The sequence below is a fragment of the Strix uralensis genome, chromosome 11 (assembly GCF_047716275.1).
Source record: "Strix uralensis isolate ZFMK-TIS-50842 chromosome 11, bStrUra1, whole genome shotgun sequence".
Taxonomy (NCBI): domain Eukaryota; kingdom Metazoa; phylum Chordata; class Aves; order Strigiformes; family Strigidae; genus Strix; species Strix uralensis.
The window spans coordinates 4805698-4825270 of NC_133982.1; the positions used below are offsets into that span (position 1 = coordinate 4805698).

At 51.8% G+C, this 19573-nt stretch overlaps 1 protein-coding gene across 2 annotated transcripts in view; it reads left to right on the forward strand.

Moving 5' to 3' along the window:
* The window catches only part of LINGO1 (leucine rich repeat and Ig domain containing 1), a 167809-nt gene that overhangs the window by 78762 nt on the left and 69474 nt on the right, over positions 1-19573 (forward strand). For both annotated transcript variants that reach the window (XM_074881112.1, XM_074881111.1), the window contains exon 4: positions 16704-16874. The gene's annotated coding sequence lies outside the window, so the exon portion shown is untranslated. The remainder of the gene's footprint in view (positions 1-16703; positions 16875-19573) is intronic.

Below are 19573 nucleotides of genomic sequence, written 5' to 3' on the forward strand. Positions count from 1 at the left end.
AAAAAACATAAATAGGCAGGATATTAAATGCAACTCCTCAGGCAGAATAAGGCGAGTAATATATGTTACCCAGCGACTGGTGGCATCTCACAAAATGCACTTAGTGTGGTTTGAAACCGAGGGCTTGGGAAATGGTTCCTTTTCTTCCGTACGCTCACAGGAGCGGGAAGCTGGTGGTGGCAGGGAAAGCCCCTTTCCTTCCACCCCCTGCCCCACAGCTCAGCCCCGCTGCAGCCATGCAGAGTGCTCGACTACCATGCCCCAGTGCATGGTGACGGAGAGGTGGTTCGAGAAGCCAGGCCAGGCTCATGCTGACTCCCAAAATCAGATGTACCACATCTGTGGCACAAAGCCACATCACACTTCCTGGCCCCAAAGTGGGGAGCCCTGCTCAGTGCTGAGATGTGCAAGTCAGTGCAAGGCTTGTCCTCAGCATGGAGTTCACAGGTGCTCAAACACAGGACTTCACTGTCTTCAGAAATAAGATCTGCACCTTCGTTACACACTCTCCACGGTGCCTTTGAGGCCATGGTGCCTGCTAACGAGATCACCAGAGGCTCTCCGGCTCCAGCCTCCACCGGCTGCCTCAGCCAAGCGGGAGCTGTTAGTTCCAGCCATTAAAAATTGTTTCCTGAGGGTCCAGCAGTTGTTGTGCAATTTGCAGTAGTAGATAGGGACAAAAAGCACAAGAAAGTTCAGATCGGAATAAGGCCACAGAGCCAAATTAGGGGCCTGAGTCCCAGGGCCGTGTCCTCTGCGGGTGACAGCGGCAGCAGTTCCTCCAGCTGCAGTGCAGCAGCATGAAGTCGCATCTGCTCAGGATTTTGCAGGATTGGCCTGCAAATTCCCACCTCCAGCTGTGTCAGGTTTTCAAAGGACTTCAACTCCAGCCCCACACGTCCCAGCGTGAGTCCGTCCCTCAGGAAGATGATTCCACTGCCCCACTGAGACACAAGATCATGATACAAAGCTTGGGCCTGGCTGTTGCTAAGGGCAAGTTATGGACTATAAAGCAGATGTATGGGCAGATAACCCTTGGGAAAATTAAAACAAAAAAAAAAAGCGCCCCTCCTCAAACATCTTTTGAAGTTCACAGGAGGTTCAGCTGACGTGCTGAGGGGAAATCTAGATTTATTAGGGAAGCTGGGGTTCAGTCATTCCCCCTAACCACCCGAGCCAGCAATCCTCACAGAGGAGGTGAGAATAATGCAAAGAGCATCCTCCCCTGCCATCACCAGCACGTCCGACTCCTTCAGCATAGCCAACACAAGTGGTGGGTGAACCTCCACGCATCTAAAGGCTGATTTTTCAATCAGACGAGCACTTAAGCCTCCCAGAGTTCAGGTACTTGTCTCTCCGCTGCCACTCCTGCCTCTTCAGTGCAAACAAGTGGGCTGGAGATCCCAAGAGAACAAGCTTTGCTATGAAGTTGCTAGCACCTGGGGCTCGCGGGTTGGGAGCGGCACGAAAATAGCCTCTCTTCAAGTTCAGCTCCCTGTAGTTCACCCACAGCAGTGTCTCAGCCACCATCAGCTTCTTCTAAATATGGAGAAATGCTGCAGGCCTTCAGCAGCAGTGCTGGGGAGCTGCCACTAAACGCACGGGAATAATGATCCTGCTGCTGGGCGGGCCTGGAAAAGCAGAGACGCTGGGAGGCAGTGGAAGCAGCAGCAGCAGCAACAATAAACATGGAGCGATCCGGCGGGGGAAGGCTTGATCTGAGGGCTGGGTGATGGATCTGCTGGGCTTTTCCTGTGCAGGCTGAGGGAGGGACCTAGGACTTGTTGGAGGGAAGTAAAAGGCAGGAGCAGCTTACACCTCACCCTCACGGCATCCAGCCCACTGCAACTGTGCCTTCGTGTGCAGCAGGGAGATCCCTGCGCAGGCAAAGCCTTCTGCTCTTCCTCTCTCCAGATGGAGCAGGCGGGGGTGGCGTGCAAGTCTGGATCAGCCAGATCTCGCAGCCATGCCGTGTCATGCAGGCAGTCCCTGCCTGCCCTCTCCCTGCTGCCTGCCCAGGACCAAGCCGGCTGCCACCCTGCACCAACCAGCAGAAGAGTGTTTCCCAGCCAGAGCAGAAACACAGTCCTATGGAACCTGCTACACACATGCTGGTCCTTCTCTCATGAAGCTCCTCAAAACCCACACAAAGCAACATGGAAGAAGCCACCATAGTCCTGCAGTAGCTGGCAGCATCCGACTCTCTGCCTTTTCCTCTCTCTTTTTTTTCCCCTTTCCTCCACTTTTAATCTCCCTCCTCTGCAGAACCAAAACATTTTGGAGACTCTGCACTCTGTGCTAGCCTATTATTCACAGAACCTCCTATCTCCCTGCTTCAGGATGCTGCCTGGATCCGACCAATTACCAGCTCCCTTGATGTATAACACCATAAAACCCTTAACCTCATTATAGAAAATTTCTTTTGAATGGCCTTTAAAAACCATCTCATTACACAGGAAGAACTGTAATTACCTTTAACAAGACAGAGATATTGTGCGAGCAAGTGCGTTTGGGCTGTCAAAACAGCAGCGGTGGGAGTTCATCTCCAGCCAGTTTCACCACAAGGGCAAACACTTCGTAATTCCCTCTCCTGCCCCGCTCTTCATCCCGACCCTCCTCCTGACTCTCATTCCTCCCTTCTCCACACCTTCACCAGGCAAACACAACCCCTCGCTTGGCTCCACTTTCCACAATAAAGCCCGTCTTCCCCCAGGTCTCGTCTCTCCAATGCTCCTGGTCTCTGCAGTCTGAGCAACGCCCTTGTAAAGCCCGTCCCTGTGCTGAGATAATGCAAGGTCGATGCTGTCCAAGGGCCGCTGAGGTTCCTGCACTGAGGGTTGGGCTTGGCCAAGTGGAGCCAAGAAGGAGGTGATGATGTGGCTGCTGGGACTTGCCATTGCCATGGCCCCGTGGTGCCTGGGCTGCAGGGATGATACAACCTTTCCTGAGCAAGGCCACCTGGGTTTAACAGGGAGGGCTGAATGCCAGTTTGCCTTTGCTGCCTTCCAGGAAAGAAGAAAAATGATTTTTTGTAGGGTAAAAATCCTGTCTCTGCGCCTTCCAGCAGCTTTGGCTTCTATTGACCTGAAGGGCAGGGGTCTGTCCCTGCAGCCCGCCAGGATTCGGCTCTTTGCCGCCATGTTACAGCTCACCCTTGGAGGCGGACTGGAGGGGTTAAGTTGTTTTCCTTTCTGCATGCATGCGACTCAAAAGAAGATATTTTTTCCAAACAAAAATTTTTCCATCCCATCTGTCACTAATGTCAATGCACTCCTTTGCCCAGATCCATTTTTTTTAAAAAAAAACCACCCTAAAATTCTAACATTATTTTAGAAAAATCTGAGTACGTGTTGCCAGAGCTGTGATATTTTCCATCTCTTGGAAAGGAGCTGTTGCAGTTTTTAACCCTTGGTGTTCATCCTGAGGGGCCTCACCATGCTTGCTACTGCCGGGTGGCTCTGCCCCTTCCTCCCTGCTTTCCCCCGTGGCTTTTCTGGCTGTTGCTTCTTTATTTCTGTCCTGTATTTTTTCTACCTCTGGGATTTTTTTGGGGTGTGTTTTTGCTGACAAAAGAGAAGCTCATCGAGTGCTATTTACCCATTGCCAACATGTCTGCCTCTGGTAGCCCTGGCAGTGCTCACTCTGGCATTACATGTTGATAGAGAAAGCACTAGCTCTAGCCTGGGCAGCCTATGGGGTGTCTGGACCTGGTTTGTTGCTGTTGATGGACCTGGCTGCAGCACCTGCCTCTGCCAGCTGTGTTAGGAGCTATGGGCCCATGCCTCACTAGGGATGGTACCCTTTGCTCCTGGCTCCCCTCCTCCCAAAGAGCAGCCAGCCCTTTGCTGCTCCCTTGTGCTGCAGGGGATACATTTCTGAAGCCACCTGGTGAGTTTTGACCCCATAGCAGAGGGCTGATAGCTGAGCTCTGGAAAGGCACTGGCACCTTCTGGTTAGCAGCTCCCTGGTTGAGGTTCCCAGCATGTATCTTTGGAGTTGGGCTTTCTCAATGTACTGCACTTGCGACTCTGGGTGTGTTGAGAACCAGCATGGAGAGCCACGCTGGGTTTATGTGTGTTATCCACCCATGATCCTGCTCAGGATCTGCAGCCTTGCTGAGGGCATGGCTCATGGTGCCCTCCTGGGGCTGGAGCCTGTGTCTGGGAGGAAGGTTAACTCCTGGGACTCAGCTTTGCCTCTCACCTCTCTGGAGCAGACGGAGGGGGTGCTAGGCCTTTAGGGAAGGGATGTCATGCTTTTATTTCAAGTAAGATGGCTAGGCTGGACTGTGGTTGATCAAAAGGCTATGAGAAGCAGCTGTGCTGTTTGTGTGCTGTCCCTGCCCAGCAGCATGCTGTGTTTGCCTGCCTTGCAGTCTGCTAGCAGGGCTGATTTTTCCTTTTGCTACTCTGAATGCCTCAGGGGACACCTGGACTCCAGACAGTCTCCTCTTACATCTAATAAAGATGGGTGGTAATCCACCTGGGTAGTTGCCTACCTTATCTCAGTGTGCCAGAGGCTCTGGGAAATGTTCTTGGTCCTCTACCCACTGGCAGTCTCTGTGTAGGAGCCTAGGGGCTCTCTGTCACAGCAGTTGTGACCATTTCTGCAGCCTCCCCCTGTGCTGGGCTCTGCGGTGAAGGAACACAGCCCTAGCTTGTGCTGTCCTGCACTGTGGGGTGTTTATTGCAAGGATCTGTACCAGGCCCCTTTCATGGGCAGGTCTTCTGGTCTTGGTAGGGAGCAGGTGTGCCTGTGGTGCAGGTCCCTGCCACCCCAGGGACACTGTGGCAGGAGCTCTGCCTTGGGAGGGTCCCTGTGAAACAGGTCCTGGTCTGCAGCCTGCATTGGCCGAGGAGCGTTCCTGTCCTGCTATAACCACCCTCCGGAGAGCGGTTTCACTCAGCCTCGCTGTCTCTGACCTTTTCAGTGTTGTGCAGCGGCATTGGCTGCCGGAGCTGCCTTTGGCTCAGCTTGCTGTCTAATGAGCCTGTGGGGATTGAGTGGAAACGGGCAGCCAATAAAAATATAGAATATTGAAAAGGTCAGAGCTGTTCAGTGTGACACAATAACTCTCAAAACTTCTCAGGCATTGCACCTCTCACTGCCAGCCTCTGGTTGTGTGCCCAGGTGCAGCTTGGCTGTGGTCAGTTTGCACAGCCCTTCCCAGAGTATGGGGTAAAAACTCACAGCTGTGCCCTCGAGGCAGCGGTGAGCTTTGCAGGCATGCCAATACCCCTGTGATTTTGCACATTGGTTGCACCTCTGCAAGCTGCATTGGAGAAACCCTCCTTCAGAAGGGGTCTTCAGAAAATGAGCTGTGCTTTCATCTTTGTGGAGGGAGAGATGCCTCAGTGGTTGGGGTGTTTGCTGACTTTTGCTAGCAGATTCCTGCCATGATCCCAACAGCAGGGAGCGGGACAGATAGGTACCTGGTTGAGGTAGTTTCAGTGTCATGCTCTGGATCTGTGCCCTGGTGTCACAGCAGCGTCAGGCAGGGGACCACAGACCTCCTGGAGAGTGCTTGCTCTTGCACTTGGTCCTGCTGGATGCAAGGGGGTCTGGCTCATCCCTGATTGCCAGCAACTGAGGGTGCATTTAAAGTCAGATGTGCCCCTGACTTTTCTGTGCCCCTCTGGCAGCTCTGAGGGAGAATCTGAGCCTCTCCTGCTTGCCAACAAGGGCAAAGCTCTTCTGCAGAGCTGTGCTGATTTAGCACATCTGTCCTTTCTGAGAGCAGGGGGGAGACATGCATCCAAAAGTTCTCAAGCTGACTCCACTTCTCCAGCATTAGTGCAGGGGGGAGTCCTCCCTTTCAGCCTCTGACCCCTTCTAGTTTTCCACCTCTGTCCCAGCACATCTGTCAACTCATCCTCTGCCACAGACCACCGGCTGGTGGGGACCTCGCCTCTCCAGTCAAGGTACATTTGATGGCCCTTTGTGGTGGCAGAGCAAGGCCTAGTGATCTTGCCATATGCCTGGCTATGGAAACATGCTGTAGGCCTGCCAGGTGCTGGGACCAGAGGGAGAAAAAGGTCTTTTAAAAACCACTTATTTCATCCCACCAAAACAGTCATGACAATTTACTGCTGAAGGCTCTGTATCAGCCCTGTGCCCCAATGACAGTTATCGGAAAATATCAAACAGCACTTTGTGCAGTTCCCTTTCCTGTGGGCAAGAGGCATTTGGAAATGACAATTCATTGAGCTTAGGAGTGAAAACTTTTTAAGTGCTGGAAGTGAAAACAAAGGAGCAGGGGGAGATTGTGGGCCAGTGCCAGGCAGGCAGCAGCCAGGGCTATGCACTGGTCTCACCCTGGATGCTGCATTCCTCGTCTGGATGCTGATTTCTCTGCAGACTCTATGCCCAGCAGTTGGGGCTTGCCCAAGTTTCTGGCAGAGGAGACTGAGTGTTTTATGCCTCTTGCCTTGGTTAAATACGATGGCTGGATTATCCCGTCGGTTCCCCACAGCCATGCTCCTGCATGCCCAGCTCTCACATGCACCCTAACCCTGGCTGTGGGCACTGTGGATGTCTGCCCAGCCTGGTGCTTTTTAGAGCTCTTGGCTTTGCTATTTCAAGTCTTCATGTGGTGTCCCGGGGACAGTCTTTTGTGTGACGTGTAGTTCAGTAAATATGTAATGTGGTGTTTTAGGGTTTTATTGCTTTTATGCAGCACTAATGTAATGCTATTCAGAGAGCTCTGGCATGCCTATTAGCAGCTGAAGTGGAGCAAAGGAAGGATGTTCTTCCTCTCCAAGCCCATCATCTTCCCCTCTTGATGCTCTCAGCCATGATATAGTGGTCTAAAGGAGACAACTTGTCTCTGTTAGCACTCAGTGAAAAACAGTCAATGGGATCGTTAGAAGTGACTATAGATTAGCTTTGTTTTTAAAAGGGATCTAAAATATTTGGCCAAAGTCCCATTGGAGCATTTTCAACTTTTGCAAAAACCTTCTGCTAGAAAACTTGTTTCTAGAGTTCCTACCAGAATCATGCTTTTGGGTTTGGGGTGACCTCCATGAGGAACTGCAGGTGCTCGTAAGGGCTTTAGCCAGTCTGGGAGGTGTCATCAGCATCTCAGCCCCACAGCAGCTTGTGGGGAGGGGGGGCTGTCAGGCCTTAGCTGTGTGTTGGGTGGGGTTGGAAACACTTTCATGCCTGGGATTCCCCTGATTCAGGGTAGGACTTAGCTCATGTTCCTAGCTGCACCCAAATCTGTTTCTTCTGGGCTGTTCCTGAGCAGGGGTGTTACCCTGGGAGCAGAGCCTGCTCTGTGGTGAGCCTTGTGCCCCTGTCCCGTACTGCTGCACTGAGGTGCTTGAGCTTACATGTGCACGGGTGCTCCCAGCAGGCTGTTAAGCTGCTCTTATTCTGGTTTGGCTCTTCAGCACCTTGCCAGTTTGGGCCCCTAGCAGTTAATAATTGTAATGCCTAATTTTGGTGTAAAGGTACTCATTCAATCTGCAGTTCCCAGAATGTGTGACATAGATTAATATTACACAGAAAAAGTCAAGCTTCTAGTGCGAGATCAATAGATCATAACTTGGTGACATTTGAAAATACATCTTATTAGCAGTTCATATTTTGGCACTTTCCATATATTCTCATGAACCCCCCTCCCAGCTGTCCCAGAGAGTTGCTGTCAGCAACCACATGCACAGCATCTGAAGTCCTGTGAAATAACATCACCTGTGCCGGGTGTCACTTTGTGGCTTTTATCTCATGGAAAATAAATACCCTGATGGAGAGAGGTGAAAGTGCTGTTGGTCACTGTGGTGCGGTGACCAGGAGCCATTAGCATTTTGCAGCTGTAATGACTAGGGCTTTTTTCTGAGCTGGCTCAGGGCATGTGAACCCCCAGCAGGCACCTTGTTGTTGACATTGTGTGGAGCTGTTGTGACCAGCCTTAACAGAAAGGTGAGACTGGGAGAGCAAAGGGAGCCCATGGTGGCCTCCCTGTCCTAGATGAGGATATAGAGGTTCATTGGAAGGATAATGCAGGGCATGTCTGTGTGCTGTGCTCTTGGGTACATGAGCAGAGGCTTTGTGCTTTTGGGGCACAAACCAGCACCTTTTACCAGCATTAATGAGGAAAGGTAATGCGAGGCCCCCCCACCCCGTGGCAGGGCATGTCCTTGCCTCATAGTGATCCTACTCAGCCCCAGCATATGGGGATCTTTGCACAGAGGCCCTTGTTTGACAGCTTAAACGTGACTTCCTCGAGGACAGGACTCAAGGTAAAGGCTGAGTCTACTTTGACTCTGGACTCGTGTCTCCTGCAACTCCTGTGCTTATCTCCTTTTTTTCCCACGTGCAGAGGATGGTGCTGGGTTGATTTGTCTGCATGAGTCAGGCTCTTTGGCAATGAGTTCAGAGCTGAGTTTTGCAGCCAGCTGTAATAATATCTCTTCAGGGCATGTACACGCATGTGCACGCACCTCTCCCCTCACATCTCTTGCTCTGCTTTTTCCTCTTTGGGAGGAAGCTAATCTCCTCCACAGCCCTCACCCATCAGAGCAGATTAGAGCAGCTCGTGGCTCCTCCTGTGCTGTGGAAGAATTGCCAGGATCAGAGGTTTGGATCATGGCTGCGGGGGATGATCCCTCTTTCGGTAAGCCCGGATGAGAAAGGTGGTGTGCAGTTATTCTGCATCGGTGGAGTATGCTAGAGGAGATGCACTTTCCTCTGGTCCCCAGAGTCAATGGGAGCTGTGCTGAGTTTTGCTCAAATGGAAGATGCTTGTGTACACTTCTGTAAGCAATGAAGTGACTCAGGTTGCCCACTCAGTCTTCTCTTTCCACAGACTGTTCCCAAAGTCCCTCCGGATGTGTCTGAAGCATCCTAAATAAGACCTGTGTGCGCTGTGCTCCAAGGTGGAGGCTGTACTGAGCTGCTCAGAAAAAAATAGGCCATTGCTTTTCTCACGCAGGCAGGCATTTAAAGAGCCTGTGCGGGAGGAGTGTGGGCTTGTGGCTAAATCAGAAGTGAGGAGCTGTCCCCTCCTTTGGCACTTTACCTGCCTTGCATGAAATGGGGACGTTAGTAAGCCAGGCTGCAGGCTGGCTGGTTTTTTTTTGGTAGCTTTCTTGGTGGCACTGGCTTTGTGTAGTGCTCCTGTCATCCAGCAGAAATGACTAGGCAGAAGCAGCTTGCTTTTTGCTTTGCCTTTCTGCCTAGGATTTCCAAAATGGCTCAGTTTTTTTTACCTCTGCTCCCAAAAGTCAATGGCAAAACTTGCTTGCCTGAAGTATGATTAGGTAATCGACCTCACAGGAATCCCTGCCTTGCTCCCCTGATCATTTCTCCAGGCAGATGCCCAAAGCATCTATCTTTGTCTTCCAACCTGAGGTTCTGTCTCTTCACTAATTAAATGAAGAATATCATCTCTTTATATCTGTCAGCTGATTTCAAATTATAAAGGGACCTATAGGACTAAGAACAACCTTATCCTCCCTTTGGGGATTGCCTTCCTTTTTATTTAAGTTTTTTTGCAGACTGATAATTCCATCTGAAGGTCTCCTGTGATACTATGGTAACCCTTGGATGCTAGTCAAGTGCATCCTGGCCCCCAGCGTGTGCTCATTGCCTCCTAATTGCTCTAAATAAGTTGGGAATGATGAAATTAGTGCAACTGATATCAGGCAGCCCTGGCACACTGCAGTTACAGGCGTGTCAGGGAAGTGGACAGATGGGGAGATGTTAGGATAATAGGTATTAAATGCAGATTTTACCCTGTTTGGGATCTCCATCTAAGCACTGTTCAACTTTTCAGTGCAGCAAGTTTGGCAGCTTCCATGCTGGTGCCCCAGCTGAGCAGTTGGCACGGATTGGTTACATATAGGACAAAAATGAATGACCTCCCTTGGTTCTCCAGAGATTCCTGGATATTGTACTCTCCAGGGGCAAGGATGTGCAAAGCAACCCTGAGGCCACACAACATCCCCAGTCTAAATCCTCAGTTGCCAGTCCTTGGGGCAATGTGGTCAAAACTGAAGCAAGTAGGTGTGGGCTGTTGGGGCTGTGCTGGTTCAGACAGACAGGGCTTGTCTTTATGTTCACTCCCTTATCTGTAATGGACTGAGAGCTGAGTTTTGGGTTCTGGCATTGAACCCAGCAGAGCGGGGTGTCCTAGCCTGGCATGCAGGAAATCTGGCCCAAGACCCCAGTGTGCCTAGGAGCTGCATCCCCTGCTCCTGCCCTGCCTGGTAAAATAGCCCCCGGCCTAGCATGGGGACAGCACTAGTGGGGTGATGGTGGGGCTGGGAGCCGCCCTGGGGAGAGGCTGGGATCTGGTTGGTGTCATTTAGTAGCTGCTCTTGTGCTCAGCTCACCTGGAAATGCTGCTGCCTTTAGTTTCCTTTGCTCTGAAAGAAAAGAAACTTGACTTTTAGCATATGTAGTCAAAGAAGAATGATACCTTGGTTTTGGCTGGCAGTGTTACTGTGTCCCACAGGAGCAGAGGGGCCTGGATAGGACCTGATTCTGGATCCTAAGCAAAGGCAGTTTTGTGACAATCTGTTCCCAGCCAGAATAGACTCATCAAATAACCCATGGGGTGAAATTCATCCAAGTAATGAGGCATGCAGACCAGCAATTCAACACTCATCCCCATGACTGAGTATCCCATCCCTGATCCTGCAGTGAGAGCTGCCCAGGTGTGGTAATATGATGCTTAAGAGCAGCATCTTAGCCAAAGCACCCCATTTTGGAGCCTGCAGGGGTGGCTGGTCCCAGGGCTGCAGGTGAGGATGAGCTTCATCAGTCTACAAGTGCTTGTGTAGCCTTACAGGTGTGTCCAGTTTTGTGATTGTGCAGTTAATAGTTTTCTGAAGATGGATGGCAGGTACAGTGCAGCAGTTTTCTTTCCAAAAAAATGCCAATCATTTTAATCACTTGCCTAAGATTTGGGTCCAGTCCAGCCACCTGGCTTTGAATAATAACTCTCCCAAACCTTCTTGAGCTAGTCTTGTGAAGCGTCGGTGTTATCAGGACACTTGAAATGGATGGGAGGCACACTGACATGGGAGCCAGCTGGCCTGCAGGATGGATGGCTGGTTGCAAAGTGATGGAAAGTTACATTTGCTCACTCTGAGCCAATTCTATTCCTGTAACTGGCCTTGGCTGTGACTTCGGTTTTCCCGTGGCTCATCGGATGCTCACCCTGTGACATGTTCACCTGGGGGCCTGTTGCACAGGCTTTGGGTTGAGATGTCAGGATCCCTTGCTCTGGGCAGCCCTCCAGGCTCAGGGCTGATCTTTCAGAGGAGTTCAAGACCTCTGAATTCCACCTGTTGCACATGTAAACGCCAAAGGAGACAATTCATGACCCACTGGTCTGACCTGCTCTGCAACAGAAGCCAGAAATCATCCCCTGCTGATTCCTTTGTCAAGTGCAGTAACTCTGGGCGAGCTCAAGCACGTGGTTCCCAAGGACACAGGAGCTGCAGGATCTCTGCTCTGCTGGCAGGCAGGAGAGGTCTTCGTGAAGCTGCAGAGGAGCAGCTGTCTCTTCCTATCTGAGGCATCTGAAGCAATCCTTTGAGTGAGGGTGCTCCCACAGGGCTGGCTGGTGTGGCTGGCACCCTGCTCTCCAGGGAGCTGCATGGGGTGTAGCAGTCTGAGGGAGCATGGACACTGCCCTGGGCTGGTCCCAGTGACTGAGTGTTCAAATCTAACCCATGGTGCCTCCAAGCAAATGTCTTGCACTGCAGGAGGTGGTTACAGTGACTGTAAATTCCTACAAGCAGGAAACACCCTGGGTTTGGAGGGGTTTGGGTGTTAATTCATGGAGTTAACTTTCTCAAAAGGATCTACAATCTTCAGGGATGTGAGCATGATGCCATTTGTGCTTTCCAGTGAGTAGTCCAGTCTCTCCGGTGCCCAGCACCCTGCAGCACTGCAGTCCTGTTCAGGGGTGTCCTCCCACCCATCGCTGCCATTCCCTCTGCTTGGGTAGAAATGCCCCTTTCAGCTGCAGCCCCTCCACAGTTGCACTTGTGACCCAACATGCTGAGTTACTGACGAAAGCCAACATCTAATGTGTGTGCTGGTCGGCACAGCATGCTGCAACCTTGAGATCCCTGCTCAGTACACCCTCCTGCTTTTGTGTTGGCTGGAGCAGAGTTAATCCCTTTCTCCTCATCTCATGTGTCTCCTCATCTCTGCTCTCGCCTTGTCTTCCTCCGCTTTCTCTTCCCCTTAGCCACTTCCAGGAGGTGACTGCCTCTGGGCTCAGTGCCTTGGGCTGGGATAGGTCTATGCCAGCTCCCACCAAGAGCCACCTCCTTCTCTGCATCGCTGAGCACAGCGTGGTACATCCCTGCACCTGCAAGGAAAAGGTCCTGGTGCTACTCATCAGCAAACGAGCTGGGCACTGCCACAGGACTGGGGAAGAGGGGAAGCACAGGGCATGGCTGGCTCATCCGTGCAGGCATGCTGGGTTTTGGCCAGTGCTAGACTTGGCTGTTCCTGCCGGGCAAGGAGGAGGAGGAAGGAGCAGTGCTGGGTGGAAATCCCTGGTGAGCTGGGCTTGGCATGGGTGTGGGAGGAGGAAGGGAGCGGTGCTGGCTGCTCCCAGGAGGAGCCACCCTGTGTGACCCCCTCTTTGGCAGCTGCAGCCAGCTTGCCTATCAAGGGCAGTGAAAAAGGCTGAGCAGGCACCAGGGCTTGTTTTGCCACCAGGAACTGCTTGATGCTCCAGACAGCTGCCTTGCCAGCCTGTGCTGTGCAGAGCCTGGGCAAGGCGTGTTCTGGGGGAGCTTCATTTCTGGGGAGCAGATCCCTTGGGTTTGCTCCAGCTGAGTGTTGTCCTGGTGTTGGTGGTGCAGTTTGTCACTAGGACTCTGCTAATTGGACTAGATGTCAGTACTCTGTGGGCTTTGTGTCCCCTCCAAACAGTGCAGGTCTCGGAGACCCCGTCTGGCACTGAGCAGAGTGGGTTGTTACTTGCCCCAGGTGCCCAGAGATGTCCTGGCATTGCCCTGCAGGGCAGTATGTGGAAAGAAGGGCTTGTTTTACAATCTTGGTCCCTCATGGCTGAGATTTCATGGAGCCTTTCACCCAGAGGTGAAGTCACTCACCATGGCCACCTTTAGCAGCTGCTTCTCTGCATTGTGGGTTGTAAATGTCCCCTTAATTTAGTGCCTGCAGTGCACTAAAGCAGCAACCTTAGTACAGCCTCTGCATAATAACTGAAGAGACTCTAGATCCTTTGCTCTGACACAAGGCTGCTCTCCTTGACTGCTGTAGCCCCAGTGGCTGATGTCTCCCTTACCTCAGGGTGCCTCTGCCCCATCCCTGATGAGTGGCGCATCCAGGTCTGCTCCTGGAGATGGCAGGAGGGGCTGGTGACTCTGCCACCTCTGCACTTGGGATGAGGGCAGGAGCAGGCTGGGAATGGCAGCAGGATCCTGCCCCTGGGGTCAGAGATGCAGCAAGGCTCCCTGCATGGTTCTGGGGTCCTGCCCTATCCGAGCAGGCACCAGGCCGGTCACTGAAGCACCGTACTCCTCCTCACTTGTACCAGACTGCCCCTCTGCCCTATCACCGAGCCTCCCCCCAACTTGCTTTTGAAAGATAACTCCCTGTTAAATAGAGATATTTAGTCTAATTCAGCCAGGCAGGCCAGTCCAGGCAGTAATGCTCTCACTTCCCAAATGTTTCATTTCTTTTGGCTAAACTTACTAGTGAAAGGTGTTTTTTCTCCCTCACAGAAGAGAATAACAGCTCTGACCTTGAGGAGAGAAATGATGAGGGTTCAGAGTTTTGTTTCCTTTTTTGTTGCTATTTTTCTTGCAAAATATTCAAGTTGAGAGGGATTTTTTGCTTAAACAATTTATGCCCAGTGGATAGATTTATTCCGTTCAGCTGCCAGCCACAAGAAAGCCCCATTATTCCCTGTGGCATGGCTTTTTTTCCTCAATACTCATAAATACTCTTTGCTAAATCTGAGTTTCTACTCCTTGCAAACATGAGGGACCAGGTACTCCTGCCTCAGTTCTGACATTGGATGTTCCTCCTTGTAGCCACCTCAACTTCTTTGCTGGCCTGGGCCTAGGTAACCTGAGTGGTGCTCAGGACCTGCTCCTAAATCTCCCTCTGTCTCCCCACATCTGATCTCATTCTGCTCCCTCATTATTTGTGTGTCTTGTGGATAAAGGCTGTGTAAAAATTGCTTTTTTTTTTTTTTAATGTCCTGGCACCAAGAGGTGCTTTGTAGGCAGCACTTCCAAATCCCACCTGGCTGCTACTTCTCATGCCTCTGTTCTCAGCCAACACCCTGCTGTCCTGGCTTTTAGCAGGAACTGGGGAAAAAAAATGGTTTTCCAGGCTGGCTGAGTGGTTTAGCATCATTCCTTCAAGGGAGAAGGGGAAAATGTGAATGTTTGGTTTGGTTCTGAATGATTGATTTGAATGAATGTGGCAGAAATGCAAAGTGAATGTTTGGGCTTGACAGCAGAGTTTGGATTGGGGGTAGAAAAAAAAATGAGGAGATTCTTAAAATGAAAAGTGGGCTCAGAGAGGGAGGAAAAAGGGAGATATTTTCTTTTAAACACATCAAAACTGGCCATTTTTAATGCTGACTGATCACTTAATACTCTTTTCTGAAACATCGTTCCACGTGACAAAGCACGTTTGCCAGGGCTGGGATTGCCGCAGCCCTGTGGCTCGCTGGTGAGTTTAGCTGTGGTAGCTCCAGAGCTGGCATGGCACTACCTGCCTGCCAGCCCCTTGCACCACTGGTGCCTGCCTCAGTTTCCCTTCCCTTGCCTGAAAACCTCATCCGTGAGGTTTGGGGAGCTCCAGCTGCCTCATCTCATCCTTACCAGGATGGGCTAATGCAGAGGACCCATGTGCTGCTGCAGCTCCCTTGCTCGGGAGATTTAATAGCAGTCTGGACTGAGATCTCCAAAGTCATTGCAGTAGTGAGCCTGAGACGCAGCATCCCTTCCCTGATGGACAGCTCACTGGCTCTGTCTATCTAGTGCTTTGGATTTTTTTTAGAGCTCAGATTTTCAGCCTCCTCACCTCTCCGCTAGCACAATGTTTTAGGAACAGATGGGCTTAATTTCCGATTGCCACCCCCTGAACTTGGGAGGAGGTTTGAGTTTGGAGCAAGTCTGCCTCTTATTCCATGTGACTCCATCCAGCAGACTCCTGCCTGCGGGCAGCCAGGTCTGCCTTGCCCCTGCAGACACATAGCCTCCTACTGAGGACCCAGCAAATACCCCTTTTCATGCCAAGGAGGGCTCTCTGAAGTAAGATTTCTCTCTCTTAGCAGATAAATCTGTCTCTGTTACCTTAGCAGTAGCAACGGCTGAGCATCATCTTATGGGTTGATACTGTTGAGATGCTTAGTCTAAGCTTCATCTAATCCTCTTTCATCTAGCAATCGGGCTAGTGATCTCTCAAAAACAGGTTTTCTGACACCAGCCTTGGCATTTTGTGGTGCGTGCTCGTGCTGGAAGGATAATGCTCCTGCAGTATCTCAGTGCCACTGAGCCAGAGGCAAAAGGGAAAAGAAAATGAACCAAAGTTTCTAACCTGAACTCTGTACCTGTCTTGTGGATTTGGGGTTTAGGCATCAGCTCTTTTTTTCATAGGATTTTGTGGCATGTGATTTCCTTACCTGGCTTCTTGTGGAACATAAACCAAATTTTTATAACCATGACTTTGGGTTGGATTAAAGTTTTGGGGTGTTTTCTTTTGAGAACACCCTCCTGAACCTGGCCTGTTTAGCTTCTTCCTGCTGTACACTGCCTGTGCACCTTGGGAATCCTGCAGCTCTTTGGGGAGCAATAGCAAATTTAAAGCAAATTTAAAATATTTCCATTCCCTTCCTGTGCGAGGCTCTGAATTCAAGGCAGAATTTGGGGCTGCCAGACTTTGTTTGTCTGTGAACTTTGCAATCAAAACCTGATTCCTGATTGCTGAAAGTGTGAGCCTTGTGTGTGTGGTTCAATGGGCCTGTTGCCCTCGAGCATTGCAGTGTCACCTAGACACCCATCTGGGGGACAGGCCTTGGGGTGCAGGGGGAGAGTCAGCTGGCTCTGGTCCTGGCACAAGGCAGTGGCAGGGACTAGCACCAAAGACCATCCTCCCGTGGCCTCAGGACATGGGTGTTTGCTGTCAGATTTGATCAGTCATGAGCTGGTTCCCAGCTGGTGGTTAGACCTCACCCTGGGATCTGATTTTGCCCAGCTCTGGAATGAACATCATCCCTCCTTGGGCAAGAGAGGTCAGGTGGGCCAAGCCTTCCTCTGGCTGTCTGCCAGTGCTGCCGTGGTGTGGGCCAGTTGCAATGATCGATGGCCATGGGTGGGAGGGAGTGAGCAACCCCTTCTGGAGGTGGTCTCCAGTGGGGCAGGTCCCTCAGCTTGGTGTGATACTTCAGGAGGCCTCCTTATCTTTTGTGTGACCAACTGGGATGGAAAGCCCTGTGCTAGCAAGCAGATGGGCAAGTTCACCTCGAGAGCAGGGCAAGAGGAGATGAAAACCATTGTGTGGGGGAGAAAGTGGAGTCAGGGAACAGACCTGACACCAGCCAGCCAGTGCTCCAGAGCTGCTCGCTGCCACCACCTTGCCCTAATCCCTTAACTCTGCTTGGCCTCAGACCCCAACACCTCCCTCCTTTTCTGCCCAAGTGGGATGTTTCTCCCTTCAGCACCTTCTCAAGCTCTCCCCATCCTCCTGTCTTGCAGGGCTGCACGTCCAGGGCTGAGCGAGGTGCCCGGCTGCTCTGTGTTGGGTCCCATGAGACAGGCAGGACCACCCTGTCCTTCCCGCCTGGGGCCGCAGCACCCCCCTCTTCCTCCGCTGCACAGGAAGCCCCTTCAGCACTCGAAACGAAACTGCAGAGGTCTGCTGCCACGGTAAGTCCCTGGGCTTCTGCTTTCCTTCCCTGTGCCACTTCTCTGGAGAAGGACTGCTGCACGGTTTGCTTTCCTGTTTGCTCCACGTGCATCTCCCCGTTGCAGCAGGCTGCACAGCGTGGGGTGCGTACACAGGCCTGCAAAAAAAGGCTTTGAGTGAACAGTTTATGCACCGAATAATTCAGGTTTCAGTCAACAGAAACAGCTCACGAATTCAGGTTGTATTTAGCAAGTGGTTTTGGCTGGGAAAAAAAAGTGAAACACTGAAAAGTTTCATTTTGACATTTTCAAAATGAAACCTTTCAGCCATCTGTTTCGAGATGACATTTCATTTTGAATTTTTTCTAGGGTTTTTTTTTTTTTCAGTGGTGGGGGGGAAGCCACCTGCAAACAAAATTAAAGCTTCACTTCAGACCAAACAAAATGTTTCATTCAGCCCCAGATTATTATTGGGGTTTTAAAATCTGGCAAAGGAAAAAAATCCTGCAGTCAACCTGAATTACTTTCTTTTCTCAATTTGGCCACCAAAACAAAAACCAAGCAAAAAACACCCACACCCCACCCCCTGGTTTTCCCAGCCCGGTTCCTCAGAATATGTTGCTGTTGGGGTTGAAAGCTGAAGGAATGGGTGTTACGCCAGGGTTGCTGGGCTGGTGGGCAGCGTAAGGGACTTGGGGCAGCTCTGGCAGGGAGGAGGAGGAGGGGGGCTTGCCCTTAGTGCAAAGAGCGGGAGGTGGTGGCTGCAAAACCTGCGGGGTTATTTGCTTTGTGCGTGCGAGGGAGTCGGAGCTGCGAGGCACGTACTACGCATCATTGGGGTTTTTTGAGTGAGAGCTTGGGAAAAGCCTGTGGTGGCAGAACATGTTGTACCAATGACTTCAGGGATGGCAGGAGAGACTCTGTGGGAGCTAATTTTAGCTATGGCAGAAAGCTTGTGCCTGAGAGGAGAGAATGCTGTGCTGAACCCACCTGGGAGCCAGCATCCTCCCAGGGAGGCAGTGGAGCCCTGAGGCTGTGGTGGTGGCCACTGGCACTGGTGCCCAGACCTGTGCTGGCAGCTGCTGGGTGCCACGGATGCAGGGCAGGTCTCACCCAGCCCCGTTCGCTCCCTGCAGATCAGCATCTCTGCCTGTTATTTCAATACTTTCCCCTCCTGGTGTTTGAGAAAGTTCAGTACTGGGGGGAGTGGGGGGAGGAGGGGGGGGATAAATGTGACACTGAAGGAATCTTCTGGTCTGCATGGAAGGTTTTTGCAGCTGGGCTTGTCCTGCACAGGAGAAACCCCTCTGGGCAAGGAGCCTGCTGGTCTGGGGAGATAGGAGAGCAGGAAAGGACTGGGGAAGCAGTGGGGAAAGGAGAACGGTGTGGTTGGTTTGTGTGGCCCAAGCATGAGGGATGGGTTCAAACACGTGAGCGTGATTTGGGGTCAGAAGATGTAGCAAAATCACAGGAATGAGGGAGAACCCCATCTCCCAGCAGCACCACAACTCGCAGAAGATCAGCAGTTGGGCATCGTGAGGGCCACAAGCTGCCAATGCAAGGCAGAGGGGACAGGGCCTTGTGGTGAACAAGACCCTACCCACGGGGCTGAAGAAGCAGCCTGCATGGGCCTCTCTTGGCCCCTTAGTGACCAGAAGGGGAGGCAGTCTGACCATACTTGCCAAATCCCATCACTTTGAGCACACAGGTAGCCCTTCCACCATGCACTCAGCTGAAAGCTGAAGCTACCTAATTAGAGGAGGCTGCACTTTGCATTTACTACACTCTCTCCACCCCAGTTTATCCCAAATGTGACCTTATCAACAGTCACATAGCAGAACTGCTGGATGTGGAGGCATGTGCTGGAAGGGAGATTGCTGTGCTTGATGGGGGCTGCCAGACTCCTCCCTGGTGTGGGGCTGTACCTGCCCTGCAATGGCTCATGCCCTTCGTCAGGAAGGAGGAATGGAGGGTTGAATCGTAGTGGGAGAGTAGGAGACCCAAAATCGTGCCATAAACAAAATCTGTGCAGCAGTGCGGGGGGGCTGCAGGAATGCATCCTCCGCCGGTTTCCTAGGAGGAGCGTGCTGCTGGCGTGTCCCTGGCTCCCAGCAGCCTGGGTGTGCAGGACTCCTGCTCCAGCAGAAAGGCTTAAAATATAAAGAGTGCTTGTCAGGTGTCTTGGTATGTGGTGGGACAGCAGGTGTTTGATATCCATTTTCATGTGCTCCCCATATTTTGTCAACACTAGCTTCCTGCTGAAGTGTTACAGGGTTTCTGCCTTTGTTGCAGAGCCAAAAATTGGCTCTTCAGAGCTATGTGATATCAGAAGGGATCAAGGGTTGTTGCAGATCTGAAATCAGTGTCTGCCCTTATTTGGAGGGGAGCCAGTTGTCCTCAAGGCTCTGTCTGCTGTTTTACAGGTGGCTGTGGACCCAGGGTGTGTGAGTGGTGGTGCTGGGGAGGGGGGACCTTGTCCCCGTGGCCTCTGTGCCCAAGAGGTCCTTGCAGTGTGCCTGTGCCAGAGCGCAGCTCAGCTGCTGGGGGCATGGCACAGGGACCTGCCTCTGGGACGTTCGGAGGCAGAGCTTGGGGGGCTCTATGTTCCTACATATGATGTGGCCTGGAAGATGGTGGTTGCCCTTGGGCAGGAGGTGTTTATCCTATAGGGAATCCCTCCAGCCTGGTTTGGGAGGGGTGGAAGGGTCTTTCCCCAGGCA